The sequence below is a fragment of the Phyllostomus discolor genome, chromosome 3 (assembly GCF_004126475.2).
Source record: "Phyllostomus discolor isolate MPI-MPIP mPhyDis1 chromosome 3, mPhyDis1.pri.v3, whole genome shotgun sequence".
Classification (NCBI taxonomy): Eukaryota; Metazoa; Chordata; class Mammalia; order Chiroptera; family Phyllostomidae; genus Phyllostomus; species Phyllostomus discolor.
Genome location: NC_040905.2, coordinates 133,714,554 through 133,738,596, shown reverse-complemented (window position 1 = coordinate 133,738,596; position 24,043 = coordinate 133,714,554). Strand labels below are relative to the sequence as shown.

Here is a 24,043-nt window from a genome sequence, read left to right as displayed (position 1 = left end):
TCCTTTTTCTTACTCCATGTTGCCATTATCTTTCCTTTTTTACTTTCATTTTAAATTTTATTTTCTCCCTTTCTTTGCTTTATTCCTATTCCCTACTTTTAATATTTCACCTCCCCTTTCCCTCTTAAAATCCTTTTTCTCATATTCCTTTTAGTGGTCTCGTATTCTTTTTTCCTATCATATAACATTCTTAACTATTTCTACCTTTATTAATCTTTGCTCAGTTGATATTGCTGATGTTTTAGGGGCACATTTTTGCTGATGTGGGTTTGGTTTTCTGGGTAGTATTACTTTGGTAACTAGTACCTGTAAAATACCACACAAGACGTAGTGGGGGATGTGACTCCCAGTCAGCCAGCTGGAGAGGAGAACCCACCAGCATATGAGCCACCAACAAGCAAAGCCCAAATAAACAAGTGAGCCCACATAAACTGTATAAAGAGCATCTGTAGGGCAACCAGATCAGGATATCAAACAGACTGTACCACTGAGCCCTACAGAACTCCTACCACAGAAGGCATCCCATGAAGACAGACAGTCAAAGCAGAGCAATCTGAGATGCAGAAACAAACAAAAAGTCACCTGAAAAGGGAACACAAAGAAATAACCCTCAAATGAAAGGAGGAATCTGCAGAAAAAGAGCTGAATGAAATTAAAACAAGCAATCTAGCAAACAGAATTCAAAATAATGTTTATGAGGATGCTCAAGTAACTCAGTAAAAACTACAAGGAACTTTATGAGAACAACAAGGAACTTTATGGGAGCAACAAAGAACTTAGTGGGAACTACAGAAGCATGAAAAAGGACATAGAAGCTATGAATAAGAACCAGGAAGAACAAAAATACAATATCTGAAATTAAAAGTAAACTAGAAGGAATCAAAAGCAGGAAAAATGAAGCAAAAGACCAAATCAGCAGTCTGGAAAACAAGATAGAAAAAAATACCCAGTCAGAGCAACTAAATAAAAAAAGACTCAAAAAGAACAAGGATACTTTAAGGGAGCTTCAGGACAATGTGAAATGTAACATATGCATCATAGGAATATCAGAAGGAGAAGAAAAGGAACAAGGGACAGAAAACCTGTTTGAAAAAATAATGACAGAACACTTTCCCAACATGGTAGGAGAAATAGTCACACCAAGTTCAGGAAGCACAGAAGGTCCCAATGAAGATGAATCCAAAAAGGGCCCACTCCAAGACACATCATAATTAAAATAGCAAAAGTTAAAGATGAAGAGAGAATCTTAAAGACAGCAGGTGAGAAACAGCTAGTAACATACAAAAGCACTCTGATAAGGCTATCAACTGATTTCTCAATAGAAACACTACAAGCCAGAAGGGATTGACACAGAATATTCCAAGTACTGAAAAGCAAGGAATTACAACCAAGACTACTCTACTAGCAAGGTTCTCAATTAAAATGGAAGGCGAAACAAAGAGTTTCCAGACAAAAGAAGGCTAAAAGAGTACATCTCCACCAAGCCAGCACTGCAAGAGTCGCTGAAGGAACGGCTATAAGAAAGAGCAGAGAGCGGAATGAAGATGGCGGCTTTGTTGGAGGGAGCATAATCCCCTTCCTCTATGCAGGGGAGAGAATCTTGAGGATCTCCGGAGGAACAGAGCAAAGGGGCCTAGGATATAGCAACATTTATGAAAACAGGACATCAAAAATTATAGCAGACATTGAAAAGCCAGACGGTAAGGAGACTACTTCACAATAATAGGGACCCAGGGATCAGTGCGGGGACCAGAGGGGTTGCAGCCCTCAGGTCCGGGGCTCCCGGGTCTGCCTCAGGGCACCGCGGTGAGCAGAGTCACTGCTCCTTCCTCGGACAACAGGGATTGAGCAGCACCAGGGGAGGCCTTGTTGCCTTAAGGCACAGAGAGGGGAGTGAAACTAGGAGAAAGTCATGCAGGGGCTGCAGGCACCCACCCATAGCCCTGGGAAGGGTGAGTGCCCCCAGCCTGCATGACCAGTAGCAGCGTGGCCATGCGCCCGAGCCCCCAGCCGGGTGGGAGTGTGGTTCTCTGGAAAACCCAGACCCCGCAGCCCTGAACAACAAAAGGGTGTGGGTGTTCTCGGGTTTCTGGAGCCTGCAGTGGTGAACTGGGGGGAGCACGAGCCCCTTCGGGATTCCCAACTCTGAAGCTGTGCACCTGAAAGAGACTTGGCGCTTCGAGGGTTCCTGCAGCCCACAGCGGAAAACTTTGTGGAAATGCGCACCCTTCGAGATCCCTGGAGCTTACACCGTAAATACAGAAAAGACACAGGTGCTTCCCAAGAACATACAGCCTGCCGAAGTGAAATTTAGGGGAAGGTCACATCCCCTTGCGATCCCTGGAGCTTGCACCATGAACCCGGAAAAGACTCAGGCACTCTGCGGGGCTCCGGGTACCGGGAGTCCATGGCAGTGAGCTCTGGACAGCTTGCTTGGGAGTTCCCATACACACACCCAGGGTCCTGCGGGGGGATGTCAGATCCGCTCTGGGGAGAGCACGATGCTGGCTCTGGGGACAGTACAAGAGATACTGACTGGGAAGAGTGAAAAGCACTCCAAACGCCCCTCAGCCTACTGAAGCCAGCAAAACCAGAAAACCTGGTTTGGCCAGTTAGAAACCAACCAGAGGTATTGTTTATTTTGTTTTTGTTTTTGTTTTGGCTGTTGTTGTTGACTGTTTGATTTTATCTTGTTTTTTAAGTGACTTTTTATTTTTTAATTATTATGTTTATATCTCTCAATTTCTTATGTTTCCCTTCCTTTCATCCTAGTATTATTCCTTCCACTCCAAATTTATCTCTCCTGCATTCCATCTTCTGCTTCCCCCCCCTTTTTTTTGACCCTGCAACTTCCTGCAAATTTGTATTATCTTTTTCTCACTTTTCTGACATTTTTTATTTTAATAGTATTTTGGTATTCTTTTTCTTTCTGTATAATCTTCTTTCCTTGGCTGGTTATATTGTCATTTGATAGGTTCCCCGTGTTATCTCATTCACAGTGTGTTGATAATTTACTGTCCTTCATTGGTGTTCCATTATTACACCACTCAAGGTTCTACACTTCTTATTCTTGTTATCTAGATCCCATAGATTCTGCCACATGATTGTTGCTTTAATATTACTGTAATTAAGACCTAGTTCATACAACTGTAAATATTACACAACACCCCTCCCAGATCTCAGCCCACTTCGCAATTTCCTGAACTCTACTGTTGTGAGGGTTGTCTATTCTTTTACACGCTACTCCTATTTACTATTCTTTATTCCCACCCTACCTCAGAATCTGACCTCCCACAGCCTCACTGCTTTCTAGATCCAATGAACAATCCTTTTGTCCCCAATAAGAGTCTTACCTTCTTTCCATCCTTTCTAAAATGAGGCCAGTGAGGAGGAAGATCACGTTAACACTATACGTAGCCAAAGGATATCCCATCTCTTCTCTACTGGCTGCTACTGTGAATGTCATAGAATACTGACTTACTGTCTTAAACTATTTTGCCTTACTCCTCCAACTGATCACAAAAAAGAGTAGGGGGAAGCTGGGAACACCAGGATACATGAAGGAGACTGCACCACTGAATCTCACAGGTATTCTACCACAGAAGTTCACACCATAATCACAGGGAACTAGAACAGATCAATTTAAGAAACAGAGGCTAACAAGAAGAGTCTCACGAACAATGAGAAGACAAAGAAACAATCCCCAAATGAAGGGAAAGGAGGAAGCCTCAGAAACAATGCTAAATGAAGTAGAGGCAACTCAACAGTCAAATATTGAGTTCAAAGAAATGATTATCAGGAAGCTCAATGAACTCACAATGAGCTACCAGAAACTTCAGGGAAGCTACAATGATCTCACTGCAAACTATATGAACATGAAAAAGGAAATAGAAACTATCAACACGGGCCAAGAGGAAATGGAGAATACAATTTCTGAACTAAAGAACACAGTAGAAGGAAGGAAAAGCAGGATTGATGAAGCAGAAGACTGGATAAGCAAATTGGAGGACAAAGTAGAAAAAAACACCCAGAAAGAACAAGAAAAGGAAAAGAGGCTCAGAAAGAATAAAGAGGAATTAAGAGAAAGGCAAGACAATATGAAATGTAATAATATCCTTATCACAGGGATACCAGAAGGAGAAGAAGAGCAAGAAATAGAAAACCTTTTTGAAAAAGTAATGATGGAAAACTTCCCTAATTTGATTAGAGAAAAAGTCACACAAATCCAGGAAACACAGAGTCCCAATCAAGAGGAACCCAAAGAGGCCCACCTCAAAACACATCATAATTAAAATGGCAAAATTTCAAGACAAAGACAGAATATTAAAGGTAGCAAGGGAAAAACAGAAAGTAACATACAAGAGAGCCCCAATAAGGCTAGCAGCTGACTTCTCAATGAAAACACTCCAAGCCAGAAGAGAATGGCAAGAAATATTCCAAGTAATGAGAACCAGAGGCCTGCAACCAAGGCTCCTTTACCCAGCAAGGCTCTCAATCAAGATAAAAGGCCAAATAAGGAGATTCCCAGACAAAAGAGGTCCAAAAAATATACCTCTACCAAACTAGCTCTGCAAGAAATGCTAAAGGGACTTCTTTAAGGAAAGGAAGGAAGAGAGAGAGAGAGAGAGGAAAACAGGTACAAAAATAGCCATGAATAAGTACCTATCAATAATAACCTTAAACATAAATGGATTAAATGCTCCAATCAAAAGACATAGAGTAGCTGAATGAATAAGAAAACGTGACCCACACATATGCTGCCTACAAGAGACCCACCTCAGGATAAAAGACCTGCACAGGCTGAAAGTGAAGGGCTGGAAACAAATTTTCCAAGCAAATGGACAGGAAAAAAAAAGCCAGGGTAGCAATACTCATATCAGAAAAAATAGACTTCCAAAAAAGGGCCATAAAGAGAGACCCAGAAGGTCACTTCATAATACTCAAGGGAAGAATGCACCAAGAAGACATAAATATTGTAAATATATATGCACCCAACATAGGAGCACCCAAATACATAAAGAAAATCTTAGAGGACTTCAAGAAAGATACTGACAGCAACACAATTATAGTGGGGGATTTTAACACCCCACTGACAAAAATGGATACATCTTCCCAACAAAATATCAACAAAGATATTGTGACACTGAACAATACCCTAGATGAAATGGGCTTTACTGATATATACAGAGCCCTCCATTCCAAAGAAGCTAAATTCACATTCTTTCCAAATGTACACGGAACATTTTTAAGATAGACCACATAATAGGACACAAAAGAAGCCTCAACAATTTCAAAAAAATTGAAATCATACCAAGCATTTTCTTAGATCACAAGGGACTGAAGCTAGAAACCAGCCCCAAGGAAAAAAACACAAGCACTCAAAATCATAGAGATTAAATAGCATGCTATTAAACAATGAATGGGTCAAGAATGAAATAACAGAGGAAATCAAAAGGTTTCTGGAAAGAAATGAAAATGAACTCACAACAACCCAAAACTTATGGGACACAGTGAAGGCAGTCATGAGAGGGAAGTTCATAGCAATATGGGTCTACCTACAAAAGACAGAAACATTTCAAACAAAGAACCTAACCCTATGCCTACAAGAACTCAAGGGACAACAACAAAGGCAGCCCAGAGCAAGCAGAAGGAAGGAAATAACCAAGATCAGACCAGAATTAAATGACATAGACACTAAAAGCACAATTCTAAAGATCAACGAATCCAAGAGCTGGTACTTTGAAAACAGAAACAAAATCGACAAGCCTTTAAGCAGGCTCATCAAGAAAAAAAAGAGAGAAAACCCAAATAAACACAATCAGAAATGAAAGAGGAGAGATTACAACAGATACCACAGAAATACAAATGATTGTAAGAAATTACTAGGAAGAACTGTATGACAAGAAATTTGAAAACCTAGGTGAAATGGACAAATTTCTAGAAAAATATAATCTTCCAAAACTCTATGAAAAAGAAGCAGAAAGCCTGAACATCAGACCAATAACAGTAAAAGAAATTGAAGCAGTTATCAAAAAACTCCCAACACACAAAAGCCCTGGACCAGATGGTTTCACAGGAGAATTCTACAAAGCATTTAAGGGAGAGCTAACCCCTATACTTCACAGAGTATTCCAAAAAATCCAAAAAGATGGAAGACTCCCAAACACTTTTTATGAGGTCAATATCATCCTAATTCCAAAACCAGATAAAGCCACAACAAAGAAAGAAAACTTCAGGCCAATATCGCTGATGTACATTGACGCTAAAATCCTCAACAAAACATTGGCAAGCTGTATCCAACAATACATTAAAAAGATCATACACCATGACCAAGTGGGATTCATTCCAGAGATACAAGGATGGTACAATATTCGCAAATCAGTAAAGGTAATACATCACATAAACAAAAGCAAAGACAAAAGCCACATGATCAAATCAATAGATACAGAGAAAGCATTTGATAAGGTACAGCACCAATTTATGATAAAAACACTCTGCAAAGTGGGAATACAGGGAGCATTCCTCAATATAATAAAGGCCATATATGAGAGATCTACAGCCAACATCATAGTCAATGGGCAAAAACTAAAATCTTTTCCACTAAGATCAGAAACAAGCCAAGGCAGTCCACTTTCACCACTTCTATTCAATATAGTACTGGAAGTTCTAGCCACAGCAATCAGACAAGAAAAAAAAATAAAAGGCATCCAAATTGGAAAGGAGGAAAGAAAACTGTCACTGTTTGCAGATGCCATGATAGTGTACATAGAAAATCTTATAGACTCCACCGAAAAACTGCTTGACCTAATAAATGAATTTGGCAAAACAGCAGGATACAAATTGAATATCCAGAAATCAAAGGTATTTTTGTATACCAACAACGAAACATCAAAAGCAGAAATCAAGAAAAAAAAATCTCATTTGATATAGCAACAATAATAAAAAACCCAGGAATAAACCTAGCCAAGAAGGTTAAACACCTATCCTCAGAAAACTACACAACACTGAAGAAAGAAATCAAGGAAGACACAAACAAATGGAAACATATACCGTGTTCATGGATTGGAAGAATTAATATCATCAAAATGTCCATACTACCCAAAGCAATTTACACATTCAATGCAATACCTATTAAAGTATCAATGGCTTATATCACAGACATAGAACAAACACATCAAAAATTTATATGGAACCATAAACAACCCTGAATAGCTGCTGCAATTTTGAGAAAGAATAGTAAAGTAGTGGGGGGATCACAATACCTGACACTAAAGTATACTACAAGGCCACTATAATCAAAACAGCCTGGTACTGGTATAAAAACAGGCACATGGACCAATGGAACAGAACAGAGAGCCCAGAAATAAACCCAAGTCTTTATGGTCAATTAGTATTTGACAAAGAAGGCAGAAACATAAAATGGAGTAAAAATAGCCTCTTCAACAAATGGTGTTGGGAGAACTGGATAGCTACATGCAAAAAAATGAAATTAGAGCACCAACTTACACCTTATACAAAAATAAATTCAAGTTGGATAAAAGACTTAAATATAAACCGTGACACCATTAAAGTCCTAGAGGAGCATGTAGGCAGGAAAATCTCAGATATTTCATGCAGCAACATTTTCACTTATATGTCTCCTAGAGCAAGGAACATAAAGGAAAGAATAAACAAGTGGGGCCTCATCAAAATAAAAAACTTCTGCACAGCTAAAGAAAACAGTAGCAAAATAAAAAGAGAACCAAATGTATGGGAAAACATATTTGCCAATGATACCTCAGACAAGAGTTTAATCTCCAAAATATATAAAGAATTTACACGACTCCACTCTAAGAAGACAAGTAACCCAATTAAAAAATGGGCCAAAGGACTTGAACAGACACTTCTCCAAGGAGGACATACAGAGGATCCAGAGACACATGAAACAATGTTCAATATCACTAATTATCAGAGAGATGCAAATTAAAACCACAATGAGATACCACTTCACACCAGTCAGAATGACCATCGTAAACAAAGCAACAAACAAGTGTTGGAGAGGCTGTGCAGAAAAGGGTACCCTAGTGCACTGTTGGTGGGACTGCAGACTGGTACAACCACTGTGGAAAGCAGTATGGAACCTCCTCAGAAAACTAAAAATGGATCTGCCTTTTGACCCAGCAATTCCACTGCTGGGACTATATCCTAAGAACACTAAAACTCCAATACAAAAGAACCTTTGCACCCCAATGTTCATAGCAGCACAATTTACAATAGCTAAGTGCCGGAAGCAACCTAGGTGCCTGTCAGTGAATGAATGGATCAAAAAACTATGGTACATTCACAGAATGGAATTCTGTGCAGCAGAAAGAAAAGAAGGAGCTCCTACCCTTTGCGACAGCATGGATGGAACTGGAAAGCATTATGCTAAGTGAAATAAGCCAGGCAGTGAAAGACAAAACCATATGATCTCACCTTTAACAGGAACTAATCAACAAAACAAACAAACAAGTGAAATATAACCAAAGACACTGAAATAGAAGACAGGCTGACAGTGACCAGAAGGGAGAGAAGAGGGAATTTCAGGGGAGAATGGAAAGGGTTTATAAGAACAAATTTAAAGGACACATGGACAAAAACTAGGGGGAGGGTGGTAATGGGAGGGAAGTGGGGAGAGATGGGCTGGAATGGGAGTAAAAGGGAAAAAACTGTATTTGAACATTGATTAAAATTAAAAAAGATAAGAAAGAGCAGAGAGACTGACTGAGACAGGTATGGAATGAATGGCAATGAATAAACATATATCAATAATAACCTTAACCATAAAGGGATTAAATGCTTCAATCAAAAGACATAGGGTAGCTGAATAAGAAAACATGACCTGCATATATGTTCTCTACAAGAGACCAATCTCAGAACAAATGATCTACACAGGCTGAGAAAACAGATGGAAAATATATTCCAAGCAAACAGCCATGAGAAAAAGCTGGTGTACTAATACTTATATTAGACAAAATAGATTCAAAAGCAAAGGTCATAAATGAGACAAAGTGGGTCACTACATAATATTTAAGGAAATAATTCAACAAGAGAATATAACCCTTATAAACATTTATGCACCCAACACTGGATCACCTAAATATATAAGAAAAATCTTGAAAGACTTCAAGAAAGATATAGATAACTGGTATGTCCACTAGAGCAAGGGACATAAAAGAAAGAATAAAGAAGTAGAACTTCATCAAAATAAAAAGCTTCTGCACAGTTAAAGAAAACAGCATTAAAATTAAAAGAGAACCAACCATATGAGAAAACATATTTGTAAATGATACCCCACACGAGGGGTTGATTTCAGAATATATAAAGAACTCACATGACTCCACTCCAGGAAGACAAACAACCCAATTAAAAAATGGGCAAAGGACCTGAACAGACACTTCTCCAAATAGGACATAAAGAGGGCCCAGAGACATATGAAAAGATGGTCAGCAGCACTAGCCATCAGAGAGTTGCAAATTAAATCCACAATAAGATACCATTTTACACACATTATGCTAAGTGAAATAAGCCAGGCAGTGAAAGACAAATACCACATGATCTGACCTATAAATAAAACTTAATCAACAAAACAAAGAAGTAAGCAAAATACGACCAGAGACATTGAAATAAAGAACAAATGGACAGTAACCAGAGAGGAGCAGGGAGAAAGATTAATAGAAGATAATAGGGGAAGGGCTATAAAGGAATATGCATAAAGGACATATGGGGAAAGCCAAAGGGGGTAGGTTTGAGGGTGGGAGGCGGGGATAGGTGGATCGGGGGGTATGGTGGGTGAATATGGAGACAACTGTACTTGAACAACAGTAAGAACAAAAGAAACATATAGACAGCAACATAGTCATCGTGGGGATTTTAACACCTCACTGTCAACAATGGATAGATCTTCCAAACAAGGAATCAACAAGGATATTATGTCATTGAATGACACTCAAGATCAAATGGACTTAGTTGATATATACCAAACCTTTCATCCCAAAGAAGCAAAATATACATTCTTTTCAAATGCACACAGAACATTTTCAAAGATAGACCACACGGTAGGACACAAAAAAGTCTCAACAAATTCAAGAAAATTTAAATCATATCAAGCATGTGCTGAGATCACAATAGCTTGAAACTAGAAACCAACCTCAAGGAAAAAAACTCAAAAACATTTACATACATGGAAACTGAGTAACATGTTATTAAATAATGAATGGGTTAACAATGAGATCAAGGAAGAAATAAAAAAGTACCTGGAAACAAATGGAAATGAACACAGAAAACATCAAAACCTATGGGAACCACAAAGGCAGTGGAAGGGAAGTTCATAGCCATACAGACTTACCTAAAGAAGATAGAAAAATCTCAAATAAAAAACTTAACCCTATATCTAAAAGAACTAGAGAAACAACCAAAAAAGCCCAGAATGAGAAGAAGGAAGGAAATAATCAAGATCAGAGCAAAATTAAATGACATGTAGAATAAAAAAACAATTCAAAGGATCACTAAATCTAGGATCTGGTTCTTTGAAAAGATAAAGAAAACTGACAAACTTTTAACCAGACCCAACAAGGAAAAAAGAGAGAGGACTCAAATAAATAAAATAGGAAATGAAGAGGATAAGTTACAACTGATACCACAGAAATACAAAGGATTGTAAGAAATTACTATGAACAACTATGTGCCAAGAAATTGGACAACCTGGGCAAAATGGACGTTTCTAGAAACATACAATGTTCCAAAACTGAATCAAGAGAAGCAGAAAGCCCAAACAGACTGACAACAGCCAGTGAATAGGAGCAATAATAAAAAAAAACTCCAGACACACAAAAGCCCTGGATCAGATGGCTTTACAGGTGAATTTTACCAAACATTTAAAAAAGAACTAACTCCTATCCTCCTCAATATATTCCAAAAAATTCAAGAAAAGACTCCCAAACTCTTTTTAAGAGGCCAGTATTATCCTAATTCCAAAACCAGGTAAAGATACAACAAAGAAAACTATAGGCCAATATCTCTGATGAACATAGATGCTAACATCCTCAACAAAATACTGGCAAACTGCATCCAGCAATACATTAAAAAATCATACACCATGATCAAGTGGGATTCATCCCAGAGATGCAAGGATGGTACAATATTCACAAATAAATAAATGTAATATCCCACATAAAATGAAGGACAAAAATCACATGATCATATCAAGGGGTTCTGATAAAGCACTTGATAAATCCAGCACACATTTATGATAAAAACATTCAGCAAAGTGGGATTAGAGGGAGCATATCTCAACATCATAAGGCCATGTATGAGAAACCTATAGCCAACATTATATTCAACAGGCAAAAACTAAAAGATATCCACTGATGATCAGGAAAAAGACAAGGGTGTCCACTCTTATTCAACATAGTACTGGAAGTTTTAGCCACAGCAATCAGACAATAAAAAGAAATAAAAGGCATCCAAATTGGAAAGGAGGAAGTAAAACTGTCAGTATTTACAGAAGGCATGATAGCATACATAGAAGACCCTATAGTATTCACCAAAAAACTACTCAACCTAATAACTAAATAGTGGGATGCAAAGTCAGTATTCAGAAATCTATGGCATTTTTGTACACCAAGAATAAAATACCTGAAAGAAAAATTAGGGGAAAAGTCCTATTTACTATAGCAAGAAAAATAATAAAATACCTGGGAATAAATTTAACCAAGGAGATAAAAGACCTGTACTCAAAAAACTATAGAACATTGAAGAAAGAAATGACAAAGATAGAAATAAATGGAAGCACATACTGTGTTTATGTATTGAAAGAATTAACATCATTAAAATTTCCATACTACCCAAAGCAATCTATAGATTCAATGCAATTCCTATTAAAATACTAATGAAATATTTCACAGATGTAGAAAAAATATTTCAAAATTTATATGAAACCAAAAACACCCCAAATAGCCTGAGCAATCTTGAGAAAGAAGAACAAAGTAGGAGGGACCACAATATCTGGTATCAAACTATATTACAAGGCCACTGTAATAAAAAAAAGTCTGGTACTGACATAAGAAGAGACACATAGATCAATGGAACAGAATAGAGAGCCCAGAAATAAATCCATGTCTCTAGGGTCAATTAATATTTGACAAAGGGAGCCTAAGCATATATAATGGAGTAAAAATAGCTCCTTCCATAAATGGTGTTAGGATAACTGGGCAGGTAACTGGAAAAAAATAAAGAAACTAGACTGCCAACTAACACCATACACCAGAATAAATTCAAAATGAATAAAAGGCTTAAATATAAGTCGCAACAACATAAAAGTCCTAGAGGAAAACATAGGCAGTAGAAGTTCAGATATCCCACACAGCAATATTTTGTCAATATATCTCCTAGGAAAAGGGAAAAAATAAACAAATTGGACTACAACAAACTAAAAAGCTTCTGCACGGCTAAAGAAACCATCATAAAATGAAAAGTGAACCAACCATACGGGAGAATATATTTGCCAACGATACATTGGACAATGGTTGATCTCCAAAACATATAAAGGACTCATATAGCTCAAACCAGGAAGAAACCAATTAAAAATGGGCAAAAGACCTGAACAGACACTTCTCCAAGGAGGACATACAGATGGCCAACAGACATCTGAAAAGATGCTCAATATCACTAGCCATCAGAAAGATGCAAATTAAAACCAAAATGAGATACCACCTCACACCTGTCAGAATGACCATCATTAATAAATCTACAAACAAGAAGTGCTGGTGAGGATGCAGAGAAAAGGGAACCCACTGCACTATTGGTGTGGTAAACAGTAAGGGCTTTCCTCACAAAACTGAAAATTGAACTGCCCTTTGCCCCAGCAATTCTGCTGCTGGCAATATGCCCTAAGAATCCCAAATCACCGGTTTAAAAGAACCTATGAATCCCTATATTCATAGCAGCAGTATTTACATTAGCCAAGTGCTGGAAACAGCCTAAGCACCCATTAGTAGATGAGTGGATCAAAAAACTGTGGTACATTCACACAGTGGAATACCACGCAACAGAAAGAAAGAATGAACTCCTACCTTTTGTGATATCATGGATGGAACTGAAAGGTATATGCTAAGTAAAATAAGCCAGTTGGTGAAAGACAAATGCCAGTAACTGGGGACTGTCAAGAGAGGAGAGGAGGGGAGAAGAGAAGAAGGGTGAGGAGGGGAGAGGAGAGATAGTTTTTGCCCCATTCTTGTTTATTAATCCTCTTTTGGAAGCTAGATATAATAAAATTTTACATAATTCCATGCAGGAAAAAAAAATCATACATCATTTTAGATAAATCAACTCCTATCCCTGACAGCAAACCTGGGGTACTAGCCTGTAACACAGCATTTTCTTTACATTCTTGATGCCTTTTAGGCTCCTAGCACATGGCTTGGAGACCTGAAAAGACAATAGGATTAATTTATTCTTTTACCATGTGGATTTTTAATAAGTAGCCCCCATACGTGCAAAGGTAGGCTTCCTAAAGATTATTCACAAAATATTAATTATAGAACTACAAAATGTTTAAGTCTGACTGGTTTTGTGTTACAATACTACACTGTCAAAGTGGCCTTTGGGGACATTTTTAACCTAGGAAGACTATTCATGATTTCCCAAATAATTTTATTCCAAGCATGTCTATATAATTTCTCAGTGAATATTAAACATTCAGGTAGCTTCACTGCTAGCAATTAAGACCCATATTTATAAATATCCTCAAAAATTCATGAAAACATTTATATTTCAGAACTCTCCAAGAGTGAAATTATAATCAGAATAATCACTGTTTTTAGAGATTGAGCACAGTGTTTCTGAAAGTGTGGTCAAAGGATCACATATACTAGAATCCACCAGGCAGAGGCAGACTGGTGGGAGTGTTGCTTGTTAAAAACAGATTCTTGGACATTTTGCCAGATCTAATAAATCTGATCTCCAGGGATAGGGGCCATTAATCTATGTTTTAAATAAGATGTCCAGGTAATTCTTATACACCCTAATGCCTCTGAACCACTTAGCTACTTGAACCAACTCTTGCTATCACAAAGCCATAAAAAAATAGGATCTTCACAGGTCACTGCATGTGTAAAATAAAAAAAAGAAGAATCAAGGAACAAATATTTAAAATGGAAGAGGAGACAAGGTGGAAGCTCTCCTCCATTATAATCTGGCAGAATTTAGATTCCAGTGTAGACTGCAATTCTCCACCTACAAGCAGTGTTACCCATTACTTGTACCTATACTGAAGTATTTTTTCTGTCCTTCAACTTGAAACACAGCATACTCTAAGAGGAATGCCATCCCTAAAGACTAAAGGATGTTCTGGCATGTGATGAAGTTTTCACTCATTCTTTCTCAACATTGTGACTTTGTCACAAAAATCAGGCAAAGTGGTTCTCAATCACTTTGAATTACTTGGGCCAGTGGTTCTCAAACTTGATTTGCATTTAGAATCACCTGAATAACTTGTTAAAACAGACTACTGGCACTGCTGGTCCAAAGACCAGACTTTGAAAACCACAGGCTATCTAACCGTGTCCTCCCAACCAGCATTATTTACAATTCACTGTGGATTTCAGTGATGCTAAACAATGGTTTTACCTGGCAAATGCCCTAACCACACGCTGTATGGCACAGGTGGCAAACACAAGGCCTGCAGGCCAAATCTGGCCCAGCACCTTGTTTCTACCCAGCGGTAGCACAGAGCTCTTGCTTAACTGTTAAGTAGTTACATTTATACAGTCCTAAAATTACATTCTGCCCTTTGAAAGCAACCTCGAGGCTAATGTGGCTGCTGGTGAAAATGAGTTTGACACCCTCCCTTGCTGTACGTCTTCTTGTATATGAATCTTGCTGCTCAGTATCTTCAAGAAGTTCCCATCCTTCAAAACTTTAACAACAGGTGATAAACTTGTCTTTTCTTGGCAACTACAGGGATAAACACCCTTCCTTTCTCTCCCCCCATTCCTGGCCTCTGTCTGACCCTGCAGCGCCCACTTCCTACCCTTCATGGACAACCCTTCTGTCCTCTATAGGATACTATATACTTAGAAAGGGCAAGAGGTCCCTCTGTCTTAGGGAACTACACCTCCTTTAACAGGAAACCAAGACAGGTTCCTATCAGTTTATTTGGTGATTGTTACAGGGCTAATTCCAACCTGGATAATTCCACTACTTTTTAAAACACTATAGGAGGAAAGGACAAGTTCAGGAAACTGATAATGTTAGAAAAAGAGTAGAGAAACACTTAGTGGACAAAGTAAGGAAATAAACATCCAGAAAGTCTTAGTTCTGGTTTCATTTCAGAAACTCTTAGGCTCTGTTACTATGGGCTCTTTTTGCTCTCTACCAAAATTACAAGCTGGGTGCCAACAACCTTCACTTTCACCCCACCACTCAGCAAACCAGTGGTTTATTCTTGACATTTACATTACTTACATCAGCAACATCTCTGAAATATTTAATTTCCATAGTCTAATTTCAGAACATGACCACCTATTCTCTCTACTCTTTCTTTTGCTTGCTCTTCAACTCTTGAACTTATTTCATTGAAACTCATTCTTCAATCCATTTGATTCAGGATTGTAGGGCAGTGTCTCCAGTTGAGGGTGATTTCGTCCCTCAAAGGACATTTGGTGATGTCTGGAGACATTTTTGATTGTCACAGCTGGAGGGGCCAGCTACTGGCATCTGGTAGGTATAGGTCAGGGATGCTAAACATCCTATAATGCACAGGAGAGCAAAGAATTAGTAATGTTTCTGAAGTTGAGAATCCCTGCTCTGTGGTCTTCTTTACATCATGTGGTTTATTTCTTCACTCTTGAAACATTTAAACTCAATTCTCTAGCCCTTTTATCCTTCTGACTTGCCTGCTCTATAAAACCTTACCCTCAACCAACTGAATCATCCACATTTTCTACTTCTACTCTTCGTGTACTGAGCTCAACAAAAGTGAAGTAAACAAACAAATAAGTATTACACAACCACAAAAAATGGCTGATATTACATATTTACAGATTCCAACCTCAGCTCAACTCTCAGCAGTACCAGGCAGGCAATCCTTTATGTCTCTCTCTAGTCACCCCCTCAATTCCTATTCTTTCAGTGACTATTTTAAACTTCTACCTCTCCCCTCAATACCCACCCCACCAAATCAACATGTGTATCAGCAAATTTACCTGCCTCACTTAAGACATTTTGCTACCATCAGACAAGAACTTCCACATATTTTTTCCCCACACTATGAATTTATTTACATTTATCCTTACCCTTCTCCCTGTCCCTTCTAGGAAAGTCAAAGAAGTGTCCCTCCTGTCCCACTACACCCTGATCATTGCCTTTGCTCTTCTGTTGCTGGCCTCCCCTGGGACTTTGCTTCCTCAGCCATCCAGCCCTCTAAGTCCTCTACCGAAACTTCTTCCTCTTTATCAGCTCTTTTCACCTCAGAAATAAGTGAATGTTCTAGTCTATTCTTAGGGGAAAAGAAACCAAAATGAACAAAAACCCTTCCCTATCTCCATACCTCCCTCTAACTCTTCTCTCTCTCCACAGAGCCAAATTCCTTAAAAGAACTGTCTTCACTTTGTATTCCATTACTCTATCTCCCTTTCAGTTCCATTACTCACTGCTCACATCCCTACTATGCCACTACAACTTCATATTAAGAAGCAAATGACTTCCTAGTTATCAACTTTATTGGGTTCTTTCAGCCTTATTTTTGGAGCATTAACACAAATTACCATGCCCTCCTCAAAATTCTCTCCTCTTTTGGTATTTATGATACCATTCTCTCCTCTGTGTCCTCCCACCTCTTTCGTCCTTCCTCTTCCCACATCTTAGATATTGGTGTATTCTGTAGCTCTTCCTTCAATCTGTCTCACTTGTCTGTTCAATCCATGCTCTGCCCATTTCAAATTCATATACCCTGCTCTGATCTCATCTAAGTTTTTCTGGTAAATGACACTATCATCTTACCCAGTTACCCAAGGTAGAATCCTGAGGATCATCCCTGATTTCTTACTTTCAACCTACACATAAACAACTGCAAATTCCTATCAATTTAAACTAATAATCTTTTGGATCTTTCATATCTGGCCATTCTCTCTGCAACCTATCTAATTCAGGTCATTGTCTCTCACCCAGAACATACTATTACAAGAAAAATGATAATAAAATACATATGAGTCAGGTGAGTATAAAAAAAGCACATGAATTAAAATTCTTGAGAGTCCTCTCTTACAAGTAAAGATTTTACACCAATATGAAGTATGATTCAAAAGAACAGAATATTGGTATTCTTTCTTTTAAAAAATGGATTATAACACTATATGAATATAGGTAAATCATTTAATCGTCCCAGACTTCAGACTTCCAACTGCTGAATGAAGAATAAAAGTGATATATTGAAGGATCCTTTCAATACTAACATTCATTCTGTAGTTCTATTTCTACCAGACATCACTCAAACAGTTCATACCGCCAAATACACACCACACTTGCTACATACACAAGATATAATTGGTGCCAAAAGAAACAGGTTGATATGTCTCCTTTGCCATCACAATGTATCAAGCATATCCTGATTCCCACCAGTTTCAAAAACTAAACCTTCAGTTGCAAGTGTCGAAGAAAATGTAAGCCAAACAAAAAGGAAAAAAAATCATAATGAAATTGATTATATATATAAATACTATTTCAAAATGATTTCTTTGAAAATCAAGCAACACCAAGTAATGTGGTAGTGACAAAATGAGTGTGCCATCAACTAGTGTGACAGTCAATAACAAAATTAGAATAAAAAGCTCTTTCTGCCCACAGAACAGTAGTGTGGGAATTGTCCAATATTCTAAAGTCAAACATCCATACAATCCATATGCGATATGAGATCATTAAAATTTCAGGATCTGTTTTTCAAAGACAAGGCTCTCAGAGAAAGATGATATGAACTAAGCCGTGAAAATGTAGCCTAAATTCCATTAATATGCTATCCCCCCAATCAAAGGAGAGGCACCTGTTACCCTTTTGACAGCTTAGGTTCAGTTGCTCTTCTATTGCCTACTAAGCTCAGAAGTAGGGTTCTGTTTCAAAGTTCATATGGAAGGAGAGTGCAGCAGGCAAAACAATGTGCATTGCAAAGCTAATACAGGCCTAAGGGTCAACTCAAAACTTAGGATAAATCAATTCTGGAGCCACAGAGCCCAGGTTCAAATCACAATTTCCCCACATACCAGCTTCATAATTTTAACAATTAATTTAATTTCTCTTTGCCTCAGTTTCTTCATCTGTAAAACTAAACAATGATAGCACCTACTTCACAGGTAAAACGTTTAGAACAATGTCTGATACACAGTAACACTAAAGAAATGCTAAGTAATGTTATTATTTTGTTCTTACTATTTTTAGACTAAATATTAAATGAGAAGAAAAATACGCTGTAATGTATGCTCAAGTTCCAGTTTAACATTGTTACTAGGTATTTTGTTCATAGTTCACTAACAGTGATATTTCAGTAGGTATCTCCTATCTATCCTTCAGTAGCTCACAGTCAAATCAAATCACCAAGTATTAAGTTCATGTTAAGTTCATGACATGAAATGAGAAGTATAGAGTCGTAATTCACATAAAAACAGACACATAGATGAATGGAACAGAGTAAAAAGCCCAGAAATATATGCACAGATATAAAGTCAATTAATTTATGACAAAGGAGTCAGGAATATACAATGGGGAAAGGGCAATTTCTTCAATAATTGATGATGGGAAAATAGGACAGGCACATGCAAAAGAATGAAAATGGACACTATTTGACACCTTAAACAAATTACTCAAAATAAAGACCTGAACATAAGACCTAAAACCATAAAACTCCTAGAAGAAAACATACATGTAAACTCCTTGACAAAGGTCTTTGAGTTTTTAATTTTTTAAACTGACACCAAAAGCAAAAGCAACAAAAGCAAAAAAAAAAAGTGAGGCTACTCAAACTAAAAAGCTTCTGCACAGCAAAGAAAACCATCAACAAAATGAAAGAGAAACTTACTGAATGGCAGAAACTATTTGTAAAGCATGCAGGGGGTTACTATCCAAAACATATAAATAACTCACAGAAATCAAAAGCAAAAAAAAAAAAGATTAAAAATGGGCAAGTATCAAAAGACGTTTTTCCAAATAAGATATACAGATTGTCACCAGGTACATGAAAAGATGCTCAGCATCACTAATCATCAGGGAAATGCAAATCAGAACCACAATGAGATGCCACCTCACATCTGTTAGAATGACTAGACTAGAAATAATAACTGCTGTGGAGAAGAGGGAACCACTGTACACTGTTGGTGAGAATGTAAACTGGTACAGCCACTATGAAAAATAGTATGGAGGTCCCTCATAAAAGTGAAAATACAACTACCATATGATCCAGCAATTTCACTTGTGCATATTTATCCAAAGAACAGGAAAACCATGTCATGTTCATTGCAGCATTATTTACAACAGCCAAGGCACTGAGAAAACCTAAGTCCTTAGTGATGAATGAATAGGTTAAAAAATTGTGATTATATATAAATATATATATTCCATTGGTGGCTGAATAAAAATACTATGTATCACAATCTCTTTATATATACAGTGGAATATTATTCAGTCATACAAAGAATGAAATCTTGCCATTTGCAACAACATGGATGGACCTCAGGGGAATTAGGCTGAGTGAAATAAGACAGAAAAAGACAAATACCATCTTATATGTGGAATCTAAAAATAAATAATTTTTTAAAAAAAACAAGCTCATAGTACACTGGTGGCAACCAGTGTCAGGGGGTGGGAGCCAGAAGAAATGGGTGAACTATGTGTGAGTTTTTTTGTTTAGTTTAAATAAATTTAAAAATAAAGGAAATTTTTAAAGCATAATTCACGTACATCAAAAGTATACCATACGGTATACACATACAATGAAATAGTAATGATCCACAAAAAGAAATTCTGATATATACTACAACATGGATAAACCCTGAATACATGCTAAGTGAAATAAACCAAACACAAAAGGACAGTGCGTGATTCTACCTACTTGTGGTACTTAGAATAGGAAATGCAGAGATGAAAGTGGAATAGGGGTTAACAGGGGCTGGAGCAGGGAGGAAGTGTGGGGAGAAGGTGAGGGGCAAGGGGATTTGTTGTTTAATGGGTATGCAGTTTTTACTTGGGATAATTAAAAATTTTTGAAGTGGAAAATAGTGATAATTAATATTGCAAATATGCTTAGTGCCAATGAATTGTACACTTAAAGATGGTTAAAATAGTAAATTACCACAACAAACATCTTTAAAAAAATATAGCCTATATTTTCAACAGTAAGTTTTAACCTTAAAATAAAGGATAGATCATTATTCTCAAGTTCCTCACTATGGACACCAAAGGAGTCAGAATCAACTCTTAGCTGGCCTTGGTTTAAAATGTACACTGAAATGAGTACATAAGTACTTGCAAATTCATAAGGAATATTATTTTACTTTGTTGATAAAGTCCATTTTTCTTAGCTCCTTGAAGGGAGAGAGAAAAGGAAAGAGAAATATGCTGAAGAGAGACCTTTATGAATGGCATGTGTATAATGGTGGTTTTATAAGGAGGTACTTGTCCACAGAGAACCATGATAACATGAGTGCAAAAGTACATCTGTGCAGGGCACCACAAATGAATGTGTAAACTGACACTCAATTCAAAAGTAGAGAGGGTTTCCATCTATTGGTAAACCATAATTTAAACCACTGTAATATGCCCCAAATTCAAAACAGAAGATAAAAGTCCATTATTTTGATACACATAATAAAGTGAAATACTTGAAATATCTACCCCAAATATTCCAAGAAAAAGGTTTATTACAGTACTAAAATGATAAAAGAACTTAATAAATTAACATTTTCCTAAAATGGCTTACGATAAGGGATTCCAGTTAAAATAATGTAACTCTCTACTACACTGGTAATTATCATATATCAAATATCATTCAAGAAAAAACAATTTTCAAAGAAGTAGAATGCAATTTTCAAAGAATCTATGGTCAAAAACCAAACTAATAATACCAGAGTGGGGCAAAAGTAGGTTTACAGTTGTTCATATGGAAAATAATACAATGACTAATAAATAATAACACAAGAATAAACTGTTTCATGTACTCACAACTGTAAACCTTTCACCCCCACACCCCGTATTAGCAAACATATTAGCTTCTTCTTTAAAGAAGCCTGGTTTGTTCTAAGCTCTTTACATATACTAACTCATTTTATCCTCACAATCTTCTGACAAAAGTATTCTCTTTCACAAGTAAGGAAACTGAGTTGTAGAGGGGTCAACTACCTTGCCCCAGCCAACTGTCTTGCCAGACTCGGTTGAGCAAGGAATTGAATCCTGGAGGTATGGTTTCCCCATCCCTGCTTTTAATTGCAGTGGTTTACTATCTCCTGGTGACAAGGAACAGATATCAAGTATAGGCACACTCAAAATGCAAAACAGTTTGGGGGTCAAATATAATAAAAGCTTTTAGGAAATCATCATACTACAACAGAGTGCAATACATGTTTCATAATAACTGCTCTGAGACATAGGGAAAATTAAAATATGTTTAGCATACTTAAGGTTTAAAGGAGAAATTGTTTAGTACACTTAAAATTTCTTGATCCAAAAGTCAAAATACTGTTTTAAAAAGTACTTTTAAAAAAGGCTTTGAAGTCATACACAAACATGAACTTAAAGCCTGGGTCCACCACTTAGTTATTATGAATATTATATGAATATTATGAATAATTTCACACAACTGAGCCTGTTTCCTTCTATGCAAATTGATGATAACAATTTCTAATTCAGTGTTGTGTGAGCTAAAGAGTAAACACATGCAAAGTGTTGAACATGGTCCCCGGGATATAGCAGATTGGCAACAATGAGTGACTACTTTTTATCTGTAAACATTCTTGCCCACTAAATATGAGAAACAAATTTACCAATTAGCAAGTCATTCGGGAGGCTTTGCAGAATTGTAGTAAGAGGTATGCCCTATTCAGAAATGGAGTGTACTAAAGTACAAGAAAATACAAAATCAAACCACCAACGAGATAGAAGAGTTCAAAATCCTTCTGGTTGGTTTTGTAATAACCTGTATTCCTTTACAAACAATATGAATCCTATTGGCTTTTGTTTATTTGTTTGTTTTTGCGGTCTAAATATTTCTACTAGGGTTCGGTTTCTTATTTGATAGTTACCTTTGCAAGCATAATTGGCATCAGTGCTTGGAAATCAAAAAGAAATCCAGAAACACGGAGCACTTTTTTAGTGAAGTGTTATACCTATTTATTCTATCTCAACAGGTGATTTGACCCACGTTGATCATTTATCCCAACAAATTTTCGCATTGCTGCTCCACCCCCTTACTCAACAAATACATGCATTACTGAGCAAAACTCCAGACTGACAGAATGAATGGTCTTCAGGTACACCAAAACTCAAAACTTGGTGCTCTCGGTAAGGATCCTTGGGGGCAGGGGCGGGGTAGTGGTGGATGGGTTTCTCTGCATGTGGAAACAAATAGAATTGGTAACTATTTTGTCTCCTTACACAAGGCTGGAGATGAACCTGCGGGGCTAGGAGCGGAGAGGTTGGGTGAGATGGGCCTGGAGCCGAGAGGAAGGAGTTGGCAGCTGTAGGCTGAGAAAGGGTCTGTGCCACTGGGGAGAGACTGAGAGGCATCACCACCCTGAGAGCCGAGGCAGAGAGACGTGGCCGCTCAGCCCAGTCCCCAGGATGGATTCAGTTTCTAGGAGTCTGGGACGAACGAGAGAGAATGGGGACCCCGAGACCGAAAAAAGATGAGAGTAAGGGCGAGCTCCTGTTCGCCTTCAGAACGGGATGTCACTGTGCCCACAGCCAACCCGGGGCGGGAGACGAAGAAAGCAGGGATCCATCAAGGACCGCACCGGTTACCTGTCTCAGCTGCCCGCCCCGCGGTCTCCACTTCCGCAGACTCAGGGTAACTACGGACTACCGGGAAACGCGCCTAATGACGTCATCCACGCGCGCCGGGACCGGGACCGTGGTAGGCAGGTCCTGCCCCTGGGGAAGAAGTGGACGTCGCCGACCGTGCTGGGGACCCCGGGGCCGGGGGAGGGGGGCGGTAATTTGCGCAGGCGCGGACAAGGGCGACTTGAACAGCTTGACTGGATTGGGTTCTTCTAGGGTTGCCTCGTTACCCAACAAACTACTCCTAATAGCAAAATCTTCTTGGCATTTAAGAAAAAAAGTTATTGAAATACAAAAGTGCACTTTTTATTCCTTTTTTTTTTTTACTCCACCTGTGCTGTGTATGACTGTTGTTTCCGTATTCATTCCATTACAGTTTATTCAAGTCCTGTATGTCCCAGGCAAGCCCTGGTACAGAGTATGGCATACACCAGTGAGCAAACACTGTACCTAGCCTCCTGGATATTACTTTCTAGTTGAGAAAGCAAACATTGAGTGTCTCAAGAAATACATATGCTTTCTAGAAACCATAGAGTGTGGAAGAAAAATAAGTCCCTGGAAAACTAAAGGAGAAAGGGTGCCCCTTTAGTTTGAGATGCCAAGGAAGTGCCCTCTGAAGAGGATCGTTGAGAAAAGAAGACAGCTCTGTAAAGATCTGGAGGAACAGGAACTAACAGAACGATCCATTTGTTCAAAAGTTAAGGGGATAGGACAGAATGTGGTGCCCTTGAGACAGTGACAAAGTAGGCTAGAGGAAGAATAGAAGATGAGATCAACAAACCAAGGAGAGTTCTCATCTTGCAGAGATTTTCTAGGTCACTGTAAGGGGGATGATTTTCTTTTAAGTGTAATGGGAAGCCAGTGAAGAGTTTTAAACATGTGAGTGACAGGATCTGGTTTTATAAGATCAGCCTGGCTGCTGTGCATGTAAAGAAGTATGGGGAGATAAGAAAGGATGCAAAGAAAATCATTGCTTTTACAATGATCAGGT

General features: G+C 38.0%; 1 protein-coding gene across 3 annotated transcripts in view; it reads right to left on the bottom strand.

Annotated features, from left to right (window-relative positions):
- Nucleotides 1-23,084, bottom strand: part of LOC114512547 (aminopeptidase O (putative)) — a 439,198-nt gene extending 416,114 nt beyond the window's left edge. The window contains exon 1 of one of the 3 annotated variants that reach the window (XM_036021469.1): nucleotides 23,017-23,084. The gene's annotated coding sequence lies outside the window, so the exon portion shown is untranslated. The remainder of the gene's footprint in view (nucleotides 1-23,016) is intronic. The other 2 variants (XM_036021474.1, XM_036021468.1) reach the window with 2 other exon arrangements.
- Between the last annotated feature and the right edge of the window lie 959 nt (nucleotides 23,085-24,043).